At 47.8% G+C, this 21240-nt stretch overlaps 1 long non-coding RNA gene across 1 annotated transcript; it reads left to right on the plus strand.

Moving 5' to 3' along the window:
* Positions 1-1470: 1470 nt before the first annotated feature.
* Positions 1471-13734, plus strand: LOC116985491. Its single transcript, XR_004415289.1, has 3 exons — positions 1471-1522; positions 10616-10620; positions 13720-13734. It is a non-coding gene; the product is annotated as an uncharacterized LOC116985491 (long non-coding RNA).
* The last annotated feature ends 7506 nt before the right edge of the window (positions 13735-21240 follow it).

Raw genomic sequence — 21240 nt, forward strand, 5'->3', positions numbered from 1 at the left:
TTCACACAAGTTGTATGATCATAAGGTCATAAGTAATAGGAGTAAAATTAGGCCATTCGGCCCATCAGTTCCACTGCCATTCAATCGTGGCTGATCTATCTCTCCCATTCTCCTGCCTTCTCCCCATAACCTCTGACACATGTACTAATCAAGAAGTTTGGTTTAGTTTATAATGTCACGTGTATCGAGGTACAGAGAAAAGCTTTTTGTTGCGTGCTAACCAGTCAGTGGAAAGACTATACATGATTACAATCGAGCCTTCACAGTGGACAGTGTAGGACAAAGAGGATAACATTTAGTGCAAGTAGAGTGTGATTAAAGATAGTTCAGAGGTCTCCATTGAGGTGGCTGAGAGGTCAGGACCGCTCTCTAGATGATGAATTTATCATTAAGTTGCCTGATAACAGCTGGGAAGAATCTGTCCCTGAATCTGGAGGCGTGCGTTTTCAAATGTGTACATTTTGACCGATGGGAGAGGGAGTCTCCGGGGTGAGACTGGTTCTTGATTGCTGTTCTTGCCAAGGCAGTGTGAGGTGTAGATAGAGTCAATGGAAGGGAGGTTGGTGTGTGTGATGGTCTGGGCTGCCTGTGTCCACAATTCCTTGTGGTCTTGGATGGAGGCACTGGGGGGGGGGATGTACAGAGACCAACTGACCTACACACACGCACATCTTTGGAGTGTGGGAGGAAACCGGAGCATTAGAGTGAACCCACGCAGTCACAGGGAGACTGTGCAAACTCCACACAGACAGCACCCAAGGTCATTATCACACCTGGGTCTCTGGCATGTTGAAAATTAATATTCAAAATTATATATCTATTTTTTTCTCATCTAAGACACTAAATGCTGGAGTAACTCAGCAAGTCAGGCAGCATCTCTGGAGAAAAGGAATAGGCGACATTTTGGGTCGAGACCCTTCATCAGACTCTGCAGCAATAGACAATAGGTGCAGGAGTAGGCCATTCGGCCCTTCGAGCCAGCACCGCCGTTCAATATGATCATGGCTGGTCACATTGCATCTGCAGTTCTTTATTTTCTCACTTGCTCAGCTGCTCTAGTGTATAGAAGCTTTCAGCTCACTGATGCCCCCTGTGGCATGTTGCTGCCCCTGCCTCTCACCTTCTGACGGGCTTTAGTGAATTGAGGCACAAAATTCAAACTGCCTGACAATCATCCCCTTTCCTCAGCTGCTGCTTCTACAGCACATCAGCGGAGTCCATAGTCGACATTTTAAAGATACAGGGACATCAGTGATCTGAAAGCTTGGATGCATTAGAGCAGGGGTGGGCAACCTTGTTCTGCATAGGGGCCGGGACGCATGTGTGTGTGCAGATGGTGGGCCACATCATTCACGTGTACACACAGATCCCGGGGGACGCCACCCGGAGCACTGGTCCCTAGTTACGGGCGCTCACCAACATGGCTTACCTATGGACCGTTGCCTTGGCTCTGTCCTGAAGGCAGTGGCCCAAGTACTCACACTCACTCGTCCCCGGCCCATTGACAACCCTGATCCTGACAGTGAAGCCCGGACACAGAAGGTGCAGTACAGTCAGACCTCGGCGCTCGCCACTGCTCGCCACTTGGCCACGTTCCACGCTGCTCGGCAGCTCCGCCATTGCAACCGCCAGCGCAGGCCTCCTTGCGCCACCGCGCCTGGGTGCCACGGCCGCTCGGACCCACCGAGGTACCGGTGATCACGGAAGTCGGGCGGGCCGGATAATTACTGGGAAATAAAATGCGCCTACGGGCCGGATGATTTCGGGTTCTGGGGCCGCATTCGGCCCGGGGGCCGTAGGTTGCCGACCCCTGCAATAGAACAAGTCCTCTTCTGCAGGGGAGCCGAACAGGTGAGAAAATAAATATGTGTAAGAAGGAACTGCAGATGCTGCAGAGTGTGATGAAGGATCTCGAGTCTCGACCCAAAACGTCACCTATTCCTCGTCTCCACAGTGTCAGCAACGCACCCCTTCCCCTGTTCCCACCAAGTGTGATAATGGATACGGAAATATCATCATCTCCAACACATGGAGTAAATCTCCCTGCAGAGTATTACTTGCATAATACATCACACACGGATTCACACATGGTCCATGAAAAGCCACCGCGACAAAGAACTGAAAGCCTCCTCCTCCCCCTCCTCCTCCTCCCCCTCCCCCTCCCCCTCCTCCTCCCCCTCCCCCTCCTCCTCCCCCTCCTCCCCTCCTCCTCCCCCTCCTCCCCCTCCTCCTCCCCCTCCTCCCCTCCTCCTCCCCCTCCTCCCCCTCCTCCTCCCCCTCCCCCCCCTCCTCCTCCCCCTCCTCCTCCTCCCCCTCCCCCTCCCCCTCCTCCTCCTCCTCCCCCTCATCCTCCCCTCCCCCTCCTCCCAGCAATCGTTTTTGGGGAGGTTTATCATAATCGGATTTTCACTGGTGAATTATGACACTTTTCAGTCAATTTGAGACACTGTTATCTCGGCTCTGCGACATTCTGAAGCCCGGCCTCCAGCAAAACTCAAACAGGAGCTGCCACTGTGGAATAAACAGGAGCCTGTGAACCGCGACCTCCAGGGTCAAGAGCAGCCTCGGCCCAACCCAACCACCAGGCTCCTCTACACTGTCCACCACTAACCCCAGCAGCTGTGATCTTTACTTTAGAGATACAGCGGGGAAACAGGCCCTTCGGCCCACTGAGCCCATGTCAACCAGCGATCCCCGCACGTTAACACTATCCCACACACACTAGGGACAATTTTACAACTTACCGAAGCCAATTAACCTACAACCTTGTACGTCTTTGGAGTGTGAGAGGAAACTGGAGCACCCGGAGAAAACTCGACATACAAACTCCGTACAGACAGCACCCGTAGTCACGATGGAACCCAGGTCTCTGGCGCAGTGAGGCAGCAAATGTACTGTGGACTTCTATAGATGCTGGTTTAAATCACAGACACAAAATGCTGGAGTAACTCAGCGAGACAGGCAGCATCTCTGGAGACTTGTAATCTGGGTTCCAGAGCTTCCAACCCAGCGGTATGAATATTGATTTCTCTAACTTCAGGTACCCCCGGCATTCCCTCTCTCTCCATCCCTCCCCCACCCAAGTCACACCAGCTTCTCGTTCTCACCTAGCAAAGGGCTAACAATGGCCTGATTCCTTTATCATCGTTACTTTTTTGCGTATCTTTAATTCACTTGTTCTATATTTCTCTACATCACCATCTATATCTCTCCTTTCCCTTTCCCCTGACTCTCAGTCTGAAGAAAGTCACCTATTCCTTCTCTTCAGAGATGCTGCCTGTCCCGCTGAGTTACTCCAGCATTTTGTGCCTGTCTAGGGTGAGGGTTCAGCCTGACTGCAATCTGTTGCTGATGGGCCCAGCTGTGTCGCTCAGAGACCAGAGCAATGTTTGTCCAGCAGCCCACGCGATTATCTCCGGGAGCAGATGGCTCCACGACTGCCCACCTCGCTCCTGGCACCACACGGAGTCAGGGAAATTAGATCCACAGAAAGGGGCAGCGATGTCAGTGCCTTGCACAGATGGAAGAGAACACGATGCAAACGACATGAGTGGGATTTCATCTGCTTTTACAGACCATCTGTAGACGAGTCATGAACATCCAACTCATGGACACCCCACGTACAAACAAACTCCCGTAACATCACTATATTCATGAGTTAGTTTAGTTTAGATCAGTTCAGTTTAGTTTAGGTTAAATTAGATTAGTTTAGATTAGTTCAGTTTAGTTTCCAACCTATCTAATTGTGGGCACTGAGCATTTGCTCTGTACCCTTCACATTACAATGCTATAGAACTATTCTGCACACTTTGCACTACCTGGTGTACACGTGTCCGGTCGGATCTGATTTAATTGGATGGCACGCTGTGAAAAGTTTTTCACTGTACCTCAGTATTAGGGTCGCCAACTGTCCCGTATTAGCCGGGACATCCCGTTGATTGGACTAGATTGGTTTGCCCCATACGGGACCGCCCTTGTCCCGTGTTTGACCGCTACTACTCGGGTCGAGGGGACTGTCTGGTCGGAGCGCCGTGTCCGGCCCCGCCTCACCTGTCCCGACGTAGTGCAGCCCATGGAGAGCAGCAGCAGCAGCAGCAGCAGCAGCACCTCGCCCGTGGCCCCGTTGGTCGGTCGGCAGCCCGGCTTCGCTTACCGCCGGCACCACCACCACCCCTCCTTCTCACGGCCACTCATCTGTTCATGAGTTGGACGGGGCGCCGGACTTTGCGCGCGACATCGCGCTCAGGCCAAAACTCCTCAGCTGGCCCACCGGCTGGACTTTGTGTGCAGTCCAGCACCCGGGCCAACTCATCATTCACCCAGCCACGGCCGAGTCAGTCAACGAATTGCCGTCGGGAACTTGTCCCGTATTTTGACCTTTTTGTCCCTTATTTAGGAGTGAGAAAGTTGGTAACCCTACTCAGCACAGATGACAAAAATGTACCAAATCCACACGCCTGCACACTAGGAGCATGTTGCAGAGACCAATTAGCCCACAAACCGAAAGGTTCTAATGTTTCAATTGAATTAACAATTTCTTCAATGGAAATATTGCCTTTTGTATTTCCATCTGTCTCAAAGAAAGGTCTCGACCCGAAACGTCGCCTATTCCTTCGCTCCATAGACGCTGCCTCACCCGCTGAGTTTCTCCAGCATTTTTGTCTACCTTCAACCTTTCTCTATGTTGTGTTATTTACCTCCAGCCTCTGCCGTGTTTCATACTTCCCTCCTCCGTCCACCTCGAACCAAATTCCGGTTAAATCCCCGTAATACGTACACCACGAGGCCCACCATGCATCACCAGGGCTTTCATATTCTCTCTCCCTCCAGTTTAAAAAAAAATCCATTAATCATTGCTTTTTATATTTTTTCCTGTACAGACAATTTCTTATCCTCCCAGCCATATTCTTTTTAATACCATGCACCTTAATATAAACAAGCTTCTTAAGCTGTGCCTTATCAAATACCTTTTCAAAATCCACATACCTAATATCCATTGCATTTTCCTTATCATTTCTACCTTCAAGGATTCTATTAAATTTATCAAACACAACTTGCTTTTTACAAATCTGTATTGGCTGCCCTTAATTAACCCGTGCCTTTTGGAGAAGTCTAATCACATGAGCTGGTGCATCTGTCATGGTGTGACTTAACCATTTGTCTACTCTTACATTCCGGCTTTAATTTGGGACACGCTACAAATCTTGACTCAGCATTCGACAATATGATGTTTTAGTGGTCTGATAAACGACTCCTGGAGTTTTCAACAATACTTTAATCGAAAGTTCAAGTTGCAGCATACAGGTTTAACAGACACGCCTGGCCACATCGGTGGTCAGCGCTGAAATAACGCGCGCAGGGGGAAAACCGCCCGAAAACAACAGCCCCTCCCGAGTCACGTGACCGCGGCTTCCGAACGCCGGGTTCGATATCTGCGTGCGCTACAATGTCTCTTTTGTAATAAGTTCATGTTCATAAGTGATAGGAGCAGAATTAGGCCATTCGGCCCATCAAGGCTACTCTGCCATTCAATCATGGCTGATCTATCTCTCCTTCCTAACCCAATTCTTCTGCCTTCTCCCCATAACCCGTGGCACCCGTACTGATCAAGAATCTCTACCTCAAAAATATCCACTGACTTGGCCTCCACAGCCTTCTGAGGCAATTAATTCCACAGATTCACCACCCTCTGAGAAAATAAATTCATCCTCATCTCCTTCCTAAAGATAGTTCTTTTTATTAGAGATAGATCAGCCACGATTGAATGGAAGATGGGCCGAATGGCCTAATTCTGCTCCTATCACATGAACTTATGACAATAGTCTTTTGATGCAGTAGTAGGCCATTCGGCCCTTCGAGCCAATGTGATCATGGCTGATCATCCCCAATCAGTACCCCGTTCCTGCCTTCTCCCCATATCCCCTGACTCTGCTATCTGCCCTATCCATGTACCTGTCCAAATGTCTTTTAAATGCTGTTCTAGTACCTGCCTCAACTCTGCCAATATGATTTTCAAATGCTAAATAATTTGATGAACCGTGATAATCTTTTACACTTTTCTGTCAAAAATATCAGTCTGCGGTTTGCAACTATTGTGAACATAATCATGCCCCCATAAATGGCATATCAGTAAAGGAACAAAGTTTGGATCAAGGTAGACAAAAATGCTGGAGTAACTCTAAGCGGGTGAGGCAGCATCTATGAAGTGAAGGAATAGGTGACGTTTCGGGTCGAGACCCTTCTGGAAACTCAGCGGGTGAGGCAGCATCTATGGAGCGAAGGAATAGGTGACGTTTCGGGTCGAGACCCTTCCGGGTCTCGACCCGAAATGTCATCTATTCCTTCGCTCCATAGATGCTGCCTCACCTGCTGAGTTTCTCCAGCATTATTTCCAGCACCTGCAGTCCCTTCTTAAACAAAAGTTTGGATCAAGGATACATTTTAGAACTTTCCAACAAGTTTCCTCGGCTCGGAGTGTGTGGATGTGAGTATATTTCACTGCAATTTGCTGCATTCCAGCCCCACGCTGATTTTACCATTTTTTTTTTTTTGACAATTTTAAAAATGACCCTGCAAATTTTCAATTAAGTCCATAGCAGCTTTCATCAACAAAGAACAGCGGTTGGTTAATAGACTATTAACGGATTCTCAACACCTACCTTGCTCTTTATTTATGGTGAATGAGATTTGAAGCTCGATCCACTTTAAAAAGAACTTATGGACCCTTCACACCGCGCGGGCTAATGAAACAGCCCTTTAGGAATTCAGATAATTTATGCCACCCTTCAAGTAGCTGTGCTTTTTGTCTTCCGAGTTCAAAACAGTGATATTTTATTCTATCTTTCCCAAGCAATATAACTGTGTCTCGTCATTTGCCATTCATTTTGCAACACTCTTTGATTGCCAGAGGGTTTTGAGTACATTTGTGTTAAGTGTATCGTATCACCATGAAAATATGCTCCTTTGTGAACCTTCCTGTTTGTCTAAGTGGCCACAAGTGGAAGCGGTTCTTGAGCTTTAAGTCCTTGTCAGCTCCTGTTACAGGCAAAACACAAAGTCCCAGGATGGCGGGACTGTCATATGCTGAGAGAATGGAGCGGCTGGGCTTGTACACTCTGGAGTTTAGAAGGATGAGGGGGAAACTCATTGAAACATATAAGATTGTTAAGGATTTGGACATGCTAGAGACAGGAAACTTGGTCCCGATGTTGGGGGAGTCCAGAACCAGGGGCCACAGCTTAAGAATAAGGAGTAAACCATTTAGAACGGAGACGAGGAAACACTTTTTCTCACAGAGAGTGGTGAGTCTCTGGAATTCTCTGCCTCAGAGGGCGGTGGAGGCAGGTTCTCTGGATAATTTCAAGAGAGAGCTAGATAGGGCTCTTAAAGATAGCGGAGTCAGGGGATATGGGGAGAAGGCAGGAATGGGGTACTGATTGGGGATGATCAGCCATGATCACATTGAATGGCGGTGCTGGCTCGAAGGGCCGAATGGCCTACTCCTGCACCTATTGTCTATTGACTATTGTCTAAGATAGACACAAAATGCTGTTAAATGGATTAACTCAACCAGTAACTTCAGACTGAAGAAGGGTCTCGACCCAAAACGTCACCTATGCATGTTCCCCAGAGATGCTGCCTGACCCGCTGAGTTACTCCAGCACTCTGTGAAACGTCACATATCCATGTTCTCCACAGATGCTGCCTGACCCGCTGAGTTACTCCAGCACTCTGTGAAACGTCACCTATCCATGTTCTCCACAGATGCTGCCTGACCCGCTGAGTTACTCCAGCACTCTGTGAAACGTCACCTATCCACGTTCTCCACAGATGCTGCCTGACCCGCTGAGTTACTCCAGCATTTAAATTAAACTAAACTCATTCATCATATAAGGGTAAGCAGGGCACCAGTACCACAGTGAATGAACTGGGCATGTTTAAGGTCTATCATCATCATGTAATGAAGTCAGGAGGTTGATTCTCGGGGATGTGATTGTCACACAGATACTGCTTCTCAAGCACAAATCTCAAATCTACGCCTTCGAAGATGAACGTCAAAGGTTGATGATTCCCCAATCGCTCACCGAGTTTAACAAGTTTTCGTATTGAGAATAGACACAAACAGCTGGAGTAACTCAGCGGGACAGGCAGCATCTCTGGCGAGAAGGAATGGGTGACGTTTCGGGTCGAGACCCTTCTTCAGACTGAGAGTTAGGGGAGAGGGAAACGAGAAATGTAGACGGTGATGTAGAGAGATAAAGAACATCGAATGAAAACAGTGACAATAATACAGGCCATTGTTAGCTGTTTGCAGCTATTCGTAGAGCTGCTTGGAGCTTGTTCCAATTTCAGTCATAGATCGCTGACTTGAAATATTTCCCAGTTAAATTCCTCACAAAGGCTGGTGAATATTTCCAGTATTACCCGTCGTTAACGTACCTGGGTGCGTTCTCCTATCAGCTCCATCAGCTCAACTTTGACTCTCCAATGGAAAGTCCCGCTACGAAAGAAGAACAAAGTCGACAGTTTTATCCACGGCTTTTTCTCGTCGACGCAAGAGTGGCGTTACGCATGAAAAATAAACATCCGAAGCACGTGGCCTGGAAACAGAATCATTACCTTTAGCTTTTTTGAGGTACAACTACATCACACTAACACTGCACCATCTGAAGGTACCACAGAGTCGCAGCGGGTAGAGGCCTGGGTTCGATCCTGCTCTCGGGTGCTGTCTGTACGGAGTCTGCACGTTCTCCCTGTGACCGAGTGGGTTTCCTCCTGGTGCTCCGGTTTCCTCGCACATCCCAAAGACGTGCGGGTTTGTAGATTAATCAGCCACCTGTAAAATTGCCGGCATTGTGTAGGGAGTGGATGAGAGAGTGGAACTAGTGTGAACTGCTGATCGATGGGCGGTGTGGACTCGGTGGGCCGAAGGGCCTTTTTCCGTGCTGTATCTCTAAACTAAACTAAACTAATGAAACGCTCCTGACTCTTGAATCAAAAAGATGTTTGCGATCATGGTGAAAGCGGAGAGGTTTGGCAGGGCAGCAACACAGGTTCAGTGGGACAGGCGACCGACCTCCTGATCACCGACCATCACGATCTCAAACACCTGAACAAGGTGGTCCATGAGAATTACTCAGTGTTGTAGGTGAGGGGGCTGCATTCAAGTTAATTTAATGGCAGATTCAATATATCATAACAGAATGAGTATTGTGTTTCCCCAAACAAATATAAAAGGAAGTTTAGTAAATAAAAGAACTGCAATGCATCACAAAAAACTATATAAATCGCCACGTTTAAGAAACATTTCGACAGGTACATGGATAGGGCAGGTGTAGATGGGTATGGGCCAAGCACAGGCAGGTGTAGATGGGTATGGGCCAAGCACAGGCAGGTGTAGATGGGTATGGGCCAAGCACAGGCAGGTGTAGATGGGTATGGGCCAAGCACAGGCAGGTGTAGATGGGTATGGGCCAAGGACAGGCAGGTGTAGATGGGACTTGTTGGTCGGTGTGAGCAGTTCAGTTCAATTCAATTCAAAGCACTTTATTCGTCCCAGAGGGGCAATTTAAAAGGGCACATTACAGTAGCTTTTTAAAAAAAAAGAGGAACACAATCAGCAAACATAAGCAGCACGCATACTGCCCAATCACACAACACACGCATTTCACAGACACACTACACAATCACACAACACACACCGCACATCAACATTCAACACATAGTCATAGTATTTAAAGTGCTTCCTTAGTGCTTCAATTAAAAAGTGCATGTAGAAGGTTATTTCATTTCATATGTTCATGAGTCAGTGATCAGCATTAAGAAGCTGGACAGCCCTGGGGATGAAGGTTGCCTTCCTCCTCTGTGTCCGGCAACCCGGACAGCGGAGTCTGCGTCCTGAGGGGAGCCACTCAAACTCAGGAAACATGATGTGAGAGGGGGTCGTGAAGAATCCTGCGTGTTAACTTTACAGACTGTTGGTCACATAGGGCAGTGAGAGTTCGGACGGGCTGATCAATGATTTTTGAGCAGACCTTGACCACATTCAACAGGCGGTTTCTGTTTTGCAGGGTGATGGAGTGGAACCAGCTAGTGAAAGAGAAGGTTATTACATTTTCAATGAATGCGTAGTAGAATGTGGTGAGAATGTCTGTTAATCCCAAATGACTTCAGCTTCCTGAGTAGGTACTGTCTCTGATGACACTTTTTAAGGATTTCCTCTGTGTTAGAGGAAAACCTTAGCAGGTTGTCGAAGGCTGTTCCCAGGTATTTGTATATCTCCACTATCTCCACTGGCTCCTGCTGGATGATAGTGGTGGCTGCCTCAGCCATCTGTCTCTGTTGGGGGGAAAAGGTCACAATCATGTCCTTGGTTTTGCTTATATTTAGCTCAAGACAAGACTTTTCACACCATACTATAAAGTCCTGCAGGGCTGAGCTGTGATGTTGTGTATGGCTGGGAAGCACAGACAGGAGGACTGTGTCATCAACAAATTTTACAAAGGGGCAGTTTGGCTGAGTGGATCTGCAGTCATCAGTGTAGAGAATGAAGAGAAGTGGGGAGAGGACACAGCCTTGTGGAGAGCCAGTGAAGGTGAAGAGGGTGTCGGACAAGGTGTGGTTCACCAACACCCTCTGTGATCTGTTGGTGAGGAAGTCTATAATCCACAGAGTGAGTTGGTGGTTGAGATGGAAGCGGGTGATGAGCTTCTCAGCCAAAATATGTGGCTGCATGGTGTTGAATTCTGATGAGAAGTCTGCAAACAGAAGTCTGGCTGTGGTCTTGGGGATTTCCAGATGCTTATGGATGGTGTTTAAGATGAATATTTTTGCGTCATCGACACCCCTACCAGCCTGGTAAGCAAACTGCAATGGATCCATCATCGAGCCAGTTGCCTTGGTGATGTGCTCCTTGATGATCCTCTCCATGGCCTTCATGACCAGGGAGGTGAGAGCCACCGGTCTAAGGTCATTCAGGACCTTGGTGGTGCCCTTCTTTGGGATGGGAATCACTGTTGAATTTTTCCACATCGCGGGGACTGTGCTGCTGGTCAAAGAGCCCTGGAACAGATGCTGGAACACACCTCCCAGCTGCTCAGCACAGTGCCATAGGGTCCACCCACAGATGTTGTTTGGCCCTGGAGCTGTGTTCTTTTTAGTCCTTTTGAGGGCTCTCCCCACCTCTGATGTGTTGAGGTTCACCACCTCTGATGTGTTGAGGTTCACCACCACTGATGTGTTGAGGTTCACCACCTCTGATGTGTTGAGGTTCACCACCACTGATGTGTTGAGGTTCACCACCTCTGATGTGTTGAGGTTCACCACCTCTGATGTGTTGAGGTTCACCACCTCTGATGTGTTGAGGTTCACCACCTCTGATGTGTTGAGGTTCACCACCTCTGATATGTTGAGGTTCACCACCTCTGATGTGTTGAGGTTCACCACCTCTGATGTGTTGAGGTTCACCACCTCTGATGTGTTGAGGTTCACCACCTCTGATGTGTTGAGGTTCACCACCTCTGATGTGTTGAGGTTCACCACCTCTGATGTGAGCAGGTTGGGTGAAGGGCCTGTTTCCGTGCTGTATCACTCTATGACTCTGGAGCCCAATGTCCCTGGTGCCAACCAGGCAGTTTGTAGTTTGTAGTCTAGTTAGACTTGGTTGTGTTCAAGAACCTGATGGTTTAGTTTAGTTTAGCATTTTGAAACAGTAATCCATGCCTTTATTACATCTAGGCTGGATTACTGTAACGCACTCTACTCTGGAGTCGCACGAGCTTCATTGGCTCGTCTCCAGCTGGTTCAAAATGCTGCCGCTCGCCTTTTGACCGGAACTCGAAAGAGGGAGCACATTACGCCAATTTTGGCCTCCCTTCACTGGCTCCCAGTGCACTTTCGAGTTCATTTTAAAATTATTTTAGTTGTTTTCAAATCGTTGAATGGGCTCGCCCCGCCTTACCTCTCTGAGCTGCTCCACCTATATGCTCCTGCCCGGTGCCTCAGGTCAGCTGATCAGCTGCTCCTTGAGGTACCAAGGTCTAAGCGGAAGCTCAGAGGGGATAGAGCCTTTTCTGTTGCTGCTCCGGCACTCTGGAACACCTTGCCTGTTGCACATCAGACAGGCCCCCTCACTGTCCATCTTCAAATCCTCCCTAAAAACTCATTTTTATTCTCTGGCTTTCGACACTGGCTGAGACATTGCTCCTGTTCTTAGTGCTTTTAATGTCTTTTAATTTTTACTGTTTTTAGTCCTTCGTTTTACGGTTTTTAATGGTTTGTAATAACTTTTTGTCCATGAGTTCTCATGTACAGCACTTTGTGGCAACTGCGGTTGTTTAAAGCGCTTTATAAATAAAGTTTATTATTATTATTATATTATTTAGAGATACAGCACGGAATCAGGCCCTTCGGCCCATCTAGTCCACACTGACCAGCAGTCCCTGCATATTAACATTATCCTACACACACTCGGGCCAATTTACCTACACACCTGCACGTCTTTGGAGTGTGGGAGGAAACCGAAGATCTCGGTGAAAACCCACGCAGGTCACGGGGAGAACATAAAACTTTGTACAGACAACACCCGTAGTCGGGATCGAACCTGGGTCTCTGGCGCAGTGAGGCAGCAACTCTACTGCTGCACCACCGTGCCACATTGTTGGGAAGAAGCTGTTCCTGAACCTGGACATTACAGTTTACAGGCTCCTGGTAGCAGTGAGATGAGAGTGTGGCCAGGGTGGTGTGGGTGGGTCTCTGATGATGCCGGCTGCCTTTATGAGGCATCGACTCCTGTGGAGACACAAGGAACTGCAGACGCTAGAACATGGAGCAAAGCACAAAGTGCTGGAGGATGTCAGCGGGTCAGGCAGCATCTGTGGAGGCTCCTTCTTGAGCTGCTCTCCCCCAACAACCCGCCACACCCCACTGGTGGCCAATATTCCCCATTTACATTTAAATAGTTTTAACATCTTTACTCAGCTTTCCCCAGAAATATAACCTCTATCTCCTTTATACTTCATAATTCTTCATGATCAGTCTGAAGAAGGGTCCCAATCCGAAACGTCACCTGTCTATTCCCTCCGCAGATGCTGCCTTACCCCCCCTCCCCTGAGTTCCTCCAGCACTTTGTGCCTTTGCTCCATATCCCAGCACCTGCAGTTCCTCCTGTCTCCACGTTTCATAACTCTCCAACTTTGAAAACTTGTTAACAAAGAACCTCGCTGTTCCTAGTCAAAGCGCGTTGATGTTTTCTTTACTCCTCAGTTGAAGTTGTGCCTAATTATCTGTCCTAATGAAGATGTTGGATGTCTTGGTCAGTTAATGTCCTCATTTGCAAAGTTACTAATTGCTGCTCATAATTTTTACAGCTGTGGAATCGTGATGAATCTCTTCCTCTTCCTCCAGTGGCAGCTAAATGATTTTTGTTTCAGGGTCTGAATATTTGATGGGAAATTGCATTATTTATCATAAAGCTTTATCAACTTGACATTAAAATCTTATCGGAATTTATTTTATAGTGTAATTTAAAAACACAAATGCATTTTTAACATTGTTTTTCTTGGTGATAAAACGAAGGCCTCTCGCTACCAAACACATAAATGTCAGATGTATTGATTGGGACGGCCTTACAGTGTAACATGTTTAATGCCTTCTGACTGAGTGTGGCTGTACTTGAGTTCTTTGATGTCTGCACATAATATTATTAAACGTGCATAAGAGTTTAAGAAGGAACTGCAGATGCTGGAAAATCAAAGGTAGACAAAAGTGCTGGAGAAACTCAGCGGGTGCAGCAGCATCTATGGAGCGAAGGAAATAGGCAACGTTTCGGCCTGAAACCCTTCTTCAGACTGATAAAGGAAATAGGCAACATTTTGGGCCGAAACGTTGCCTATTTCCTTCGTTCCTTCGATGCTGCTGCACCTGCTGAGTTTCTCCAGCACTTTTGTCTACCTTATTAAACGTGCAGTTGGTCCCACCCTGCTCACCAGAACATTGCCAGTTCCAACACAACCGCGATGTTTCATGGTCACTTTGTGACGAACCTACATCATCCAAACTCTCACATAGTTGGAGGCTTAGAATGTTGAACATGGAATAGTACAGATAGTCTGAAGAAGGGTCAAAACCCAAAACATTACCTATTCCTTTTCTCCAGAGATGCTGCCAGACCCGTTGGGTTACATCACCATTTTGTGTTTATCTTTGGTGTAAACCAGCATCTGCAGTTCCTTCCTACAGCTTCTAAGTCTCATGCTCCATGTTGCTTCCTAACAACAGGCTATTAATAAGGCCCCAAGTGAAGCTTACAGCTCAGTGCATCACAAACAGGAGCAGCAAGACAACAGAAGGTGTGGGAAGGAACTGCAGATGCTGGTTTAAACCGAAGATAGACACAAAATGCTGGAGTAACTCAGCGGGACAGGCAGCATCTCTGGAGAGAAGGAATGGGCGACGTTTCGGGTCGAGACCCTTCTGCAGACTGATGTCAGGTGAGAGGGAAATACAGGGATAAGGAAGTGTAAGGTGGGAAACCAGGACAAAGGGAATGGAGATCAAGGAATATGTAGAATAGATCGTTGATAGCTGGGAGAAGGTGACAACAAAGCAAAGAGAGATAAAATGTAGTCGGCGACAGTCAGGCTGGTGGGAAAACTGGGACAACAGAATGGGGACATTTAGTATAGTTTAGTGATACAGCGCGGAAACAGGCCCTTTTGGCCCACCGGGTCCGCGCCAACCAGCGATCCGCGCCAACCAGCGATCCCCGCACACTAACACTATCCTTCACCCTCTAGAGACAATTTTGCATTTACCAAGCCAATTAACCTACAAACCTGGACATTTTTGGAGTGTGGGAGAAAACTGAAGATCTCGGAGAAAGCCCACGCAGGTCATGGGGAGAACGTGCAAACTCCGTACAGACAGCACCCGTAGTTGGGATGGAACCCGGGTCTCCGGCGCTGCATTCGCTGTAAGGCAGCAACTCTATCGCTGCACCACTGTGACCGCCTTATTATTGTCTTATACAAACCTGTAAAAAGGTACAGAGACAAATAAGGAGGATTCCATTCTCAGGCATCCTGTCGGACATTGCTTCAAAGCTTGCTGTGAGTATTACATTATTCTTTGTGATAAGATGGAGGAAAGTCTGCTCGGTGATCAAAGAGAAAACTATTCTGTCTGAAGACACATCTGACCCGAAACGTCGTCTGTCCATTCCCTCCACAGATGCTGCCTGACCCGTTGAGTTCCTCCAGCACTTTGTTTTTCTTTCAAGATTCCAGCATCTGCAGTTCCTTGTGTCTCAGAAAACAATCCTGTTATATAATAAAGCTTCTGGCTTAACAATATTTGACAGAGGTTAAGAAATAGACAATAGGTGCAGGAGTAGGCCATTCGGCCCTTCGAGCCAGCACCGCCATTCAATGTGATCATGGCTGATCATCCCCAATCAGTACCCCGTTACTGCCTTCTCCCCATATCCCCTGACTCCGCTATTTTTAAGAGCCCGATCTAGCTCTCTCTTGAAAGTATCCAGAGAATTCCACAAACTCACCACTCTCTGTGTGAAAAAGTGTTTCCTCGTCTCCGTTCTAAATGGCTTACTCCTTATTCTTAAACTGTGGCCCCTGGTTCTGGACTCCCCCAATATCGGGAACATAATGTTTTACTCCCTGCATGAGAAACTGCCTGCACAATTTTACTTCGGAGTCACACGAGTGACTACGTGAAGAACCCGCTCAGCGTGCATGCACGGCATTAACGCCAGCAGTGCAACAGCGGCTGCAGCGGGTGTTAGGCGCTCCCGCTACAGAATGAAACGGACCGTCAGGTGAGTACCCTGAGGTCGGGTTTCTTTTACAGGGGAGCCTTTTCTGCTTGTGTTTTACAGGCAGAGAAAAAGGCACTGGAACAAAACTGTCCCCCGTTCGAGGAGGAACGTTTTCCATCGGGGAGGGGGGCAACAGGCGGTAGGAGCGTTTACCCGGTGTTCCGCTATTCCCCGACACCGTGCCGAGCCCAGCCCGCTAGTACCTGAGCAGCGGGCTGGATGCCTAGCCACCCGAAGAGGCATCCGGCAGGTGTTCCCGATTTTGGACGGGACGTCTCTCCACCCGCACGGGGGGAGAGAGAGCCGCCTGAGCCGCTGGAGCGGCTCTCGGAGCAGGTGCCTGCGAGACGCGCTGCTTGAGGGGCGCTCTCGCTTCTACAAGGCACAAAAGCTCTAGAAGAACCTGTCCCCCGCTCGACTCCAGCGGAGGAGCGTTCCATTGCAGGGGGGGCAGTAACAGGTGGTAGGAACAATTACCGGGCGCTCCGCTATCCCCATCACCGCACCGAGCCCAGTCCCGCTAGTGCCTGAGCTGCGGGCTGGATGTTTAGCCATCCGAAGAGGCATCCGGCCGGTGGCTTCCGACTTGTCGGAGGGGACGTCTCTCCACCCGCATGGGAGAGAGACAGCCGCCTGAGCCGCTGGAGCGGCTCCTGGAGCAGGAGCTCCTGCGAGACACGCCACATGAGGGGCAGTCTCGCTGGGGGGTTCAGGTATACCCTCCACAGTGCCTAGGCACTGCCCATCGCTTCCTCCTTAGTGTGGTTAGCTTTGGGGTGACCAGGGCTGGCCTGGTCATGAAGAGGGGGTCGCTGGCTGAAGAATTCGGGAGTATGCCAGGGGTGCAGGAACAGGAAGAGCTGCTGGGTGTGTGTGGACCGCTACGTGGCTACCCCACGTGCAGGAAGGCCATTAGAGCCTAAAAACTAACGGCCAGCGTTGACCACCTCTCCGACAGGCACCTACAGGAGCAGGTGGTTAATGAGGCTTTAAAATGTACAGCTCCTACAAAGTGCCGGCACTCAACAGCCAAATCTGGGGGCACGTCGGGACAAATACTCGGACCAGGAGCTGATACTGCAGCGGATCCTCAGGCTCCTGACGTCAGCCATAACACCATTTGCTCGTTTTCTGTGGACAATACGGAGATGGCCACTAACTAACAAATCACTCTCGCACTGTTGTGCAACACGCAGAGCGAGATAAATTACCTCCGTATATAAATCATAAGACCTGCCCTAAATCTCGAATTTGGGTTGTGCTAAACCCCAGCCACTGAGTCAGCCTCACAGCTCTTTGGCAAAAAACCTCATGGGAATAAAAACTTTCGGCCTCATGAGGGCAGGCCCCAGGACGAGCAAACCCCAAAAATACAATACCCAAGCGGCAGCACCCCATCGCGTCCACCTGTCGACGTCTACCATATGGGACTGGTGAAAGCTTGGGGACCGCATTTTTTTATGCCCGGGAGTCTTTTAGACCACGGCCCAGAGCAGGACCCCATAGAAAATGCGCCACCCCCCAACATCACCGCCACGTCAGACAACGCGCCAGACTCGCTGGTCTGGGAAGAGACAGAAGAAATGCCCATACCCATGGAGGTAGGTGGGTCTGGTGCCTACAAGAATATGTAAAATAAGGAATCTAATTTCAAAGGATACTTTATGGCAAGCATTGGCCTCAAATATGCTTACTATTCAGTACCCATTCAAAAGGATCTATGCAGATACCTAAAATTTACCTGGATGGGGCAACTATGACAGTTAAAGCATTACCCCATGGGGTAACGTCAGCTCAAGGTTATTCATCAAGATACTAAAACCAGCCCTGGCAAAACTAATAAGAAGACCATGGAATTGGCTATGTCAGCTGTTTTTCAGCTACAAAACAGTTTTCGAAACCCTGGGTATGTTTTACATCCAGATAAATCAAAGTTGAAGCCATCCACTATCATGGACTACTTAGACTTCACAATTAATTCAGTCCATATGACTGTAACTTTGCCAAAAGACAAAACGGTTGAATTGGCACAATTATGCCACAATTTAATGGTCAACGAGCAACCAACTATTCGACAAGTAGCAAGAGTAATTGGGAAAATGGTAGCAAGAGTAATTGGGAAAATGGTAGCAGCATTCCTGGCTACACAATTCGGACCATTGCATTATAAAATCTACAAAGAGCAAAGGTACAGGCATTAAAATATCATGCAGGTCATTATGATCGGGTCATGAAATTACCCACTGAAACTATATCAAAACAGTTGGCATAGTTTCAGCCCTATCATTATCTAACAGGTGGTAGATGGACTAACCTAAAGTCATCATTACTACTTACACGGGGCATTAAATATTTAGCGATGTTGGGTGCCTTTTATGGATTAAAAGCATATACATCAAATATGCATCACTGCATGTACGGTTACAAATGGATAATACTACGGTGGTGGCCTACATTAACCATATGGGAGGCATAAAATCGTTATCATGCGACAAATTGGTCAACACAATTTGGCAATGGTGTGTCAAAAAGACATATTTGGCTGTCAGCAACTTACCTATCAGGTAAGCTAAATACAGTGGCAGACACCAGGTCACGCAAATTCAATGACAACATCGAATGGATGTAAAACCCAAAGTATTTGTAAAAATTATCAAGCTATATGGCACGCCAGATATCGATTTATTTGCATCAAGGCTAAATCACCAGATACCTATGAATGTCGCTTGGGAACCAGACCCAGAGGCAGCAGCGGTAGTAGATGCCTTCACGCTGGATTGGGGAAATTCCTTCTTCTATGTTTTCCCTCCCTTCTGCCTCATCAGTCAGGTACTACGAAAAATACAGATGGACTCTGTATCAGGGTTTGATAGTACCCGACTGGCCTACACAGCCATGGTTCCCAGTACTGCATGACATGTTTGTTGAAACACCGATGGTATTCCCCAGTGACCCAGAGTTGTTAACTCACCCGGTATCAGGCATAAGCCACCCATGCCATGAGAAAATCAAACTCATGGGTTGCAGGGTTTTAAACAGACCTTATCTGGAACTGGGATTGTCAGAACAAACCATCAACACCATGTCAGCATCCCTTTCGAACATCCACTAAGAAGCAGTACTTAACCAGCATCAAGAAATGGGAGAAGTACTGCCAGGAAACAGGGACCACGTACACAACAGCAACAGTCACCAATGCACTGGAGTTCCTGGCCTACCTACACCACAAAGAGGAATCAGCTACAGTGCCGTCAACACAGCAAGGAGTGCCCTGTCTGCTTATTTGAAACCAGCACCAGGACAACAGCCGATGGGATCCCATCCACTGGTGGTCAAATTAATGAAGGGCATCTATAACATCAAACCCCTAGACCAAGGTATACCCATTTATGGGATGTCAGTGTGGTCCTGACGTACCTCAGGGGATGGCCACCAGCCAGATCCCTCAGCCTCGAACAAACTACCCTGAAAACGCTCATGTTGATGGCACTTGTATCCACTCAGAGGGTCCAGTCACTACATCGATTGCGACTGGACAACATGGTGACCACCCCAGACCAGATCTCATTCATCATCCAGGGTCTGGTAGAACAGAGCAGGCCAGGTATAGCCAATCCAGTTGTGGTGTTCCGGGCTTACCCGCCAGAGCCGCAGTTGTGTGTCATGACCTATCTACTATATTATATAGACACAACTTATAACATCAGAGGGAGTGAAAAATCCTTATGGGTCAGCCACAAAAAACCTCATGGCCGGGTAACGAGCCAAACCATTGCAAGCTGGCTCAAGCAGGTACTAAAGGCTGCCGGAATAGACACTAACTTTTTTCAAATCTCATTCCACCAGGGCAGCGTCTACATCAACGGCCGAAAGAATGGACGTACCGGTTGACCATATTCTGACGACAGCAGAATGGTCGAAGGAAACGACATTCAGAAATTTTTACAATAAGCCGTTGACGAAACCTGACTTGTTTGCAGAAAAATTTTACAAACTGCAAATATTTAATTTAAGCCGGGGGGAGCAATTTAATTTGTTATTGTTACTAAATACCATTTTTGTTTCTCGAAAAACAGATTCATTGGTTGGTTACGATAACACACTTCCTCCCTCAAGAACTTCGGCAGTGAGTGAAATAAAACTGTTACACAGTTTGAAATCACAGAGCTTTGAAGTCTTCACGTAGTCACTCATATGACTCCGAAGTAAAATAGTAAGATTAAACGAGAACTTACAAGTTTGAAGTTTGATCTGTATTTTATGAGGAGTAACGATGAGGGATTACGTGCCCTCCGCTCCCACCCTCATTGTATGGATCAAACTAATAACTGATGTCTCCTTTTCTTTACTATGTTTACTTCAATAACTGTGTCTATCTGTGATTCCACACCGCTGCTTTGAAGTATGCCGCGCATGCGCGCTGAACGGGTTCTTCACGTAATCCCTCATCGTAACTCCTCATAAAATACAGATCAAACTTCAAACTGGTAAGTTCTCGTTTAATCTTACTATTATAGCTTAGTCTAGTTTATTTTAGAGATACAGCGTGGAAACAGGCCCTTCGGCCCACAGAGTCCGTGCCGACCAGCGATCCCCGCACAATAGTTCTCTCCTACACACACTGGGGACAATTTACAATTTACAGAAGCCAATTAACCTACAAACCTGTACGTCTTTGGAGTGTGGGAGGAAACCAGAAAAACACCACGCAGGCCCCGGGGAGAACGTGCAAACTACGTACAGACAGCACCCGTAGTCGGGATGGAACCCGGGTCTCTGGCGCTGTGAGGCAGCAACTCTACCGCTGCGCCACCATGCCCAGGATCACCAAATCTTTACCGCTGATCTCTCTTCCACTGTCCGCAGTTTCTCCTGATTTACTTCATCGTGTCTATTCTTGGTTTGGGCAAATTCCACCTTTGTTTCGGAAGAGTGTGTGTTTATTCACTAATAACTGAGTTCCGGCTCACTGTCATTCCATGGTGCGGCCATCAGAGGGAGGCAGCAGCTACAACTCTGCTCAATACATATAAAATACTCATATTAATCTTTAAACCTGGTAAATTAAATCCAATACAAGTATAAATCTATCCATAATTATTCGTTTTACCAGCATTCAAAATATATAAAATTATGCACAAATAACTTTCACTTGAATAACGCAGCAATATAGACAATAGGTGCAGGAGTAGGCCATTCGGCCCTTCGACCCAGCACCGCCATTCAATATGATCATGGCTGATCATCCCCAATCTCTCTCTTGAGAGAACCTGCCTCCACCGCCCTCTGAGGCAGAGAATTCCACAGACTCACAACTCTCTGTGTGAAAAAGTGTTTCCTTATCTCCGTTCTAAATGCTTTACCCCTTATTGTTAAACTGTGGCCCCTGGTTCTGGACTCCCCCAGGA

This window comes from Amblyraja radiata, chromosome 22 (assembly GCF_010909765.2).
Source record: "Amblyraja radiata isolate CabotCenter1 chromosome 22, sAmbRad1.1.pri, whole genome shotgun sequence".
Classification (NCBI taxonomy): domain Eukaryota; kingdom Metazoa; phylum Chordata; class Chondrichthyes; order Rajiformes; family Rajidae; genus Amblyraja; species Amblyraja radiata.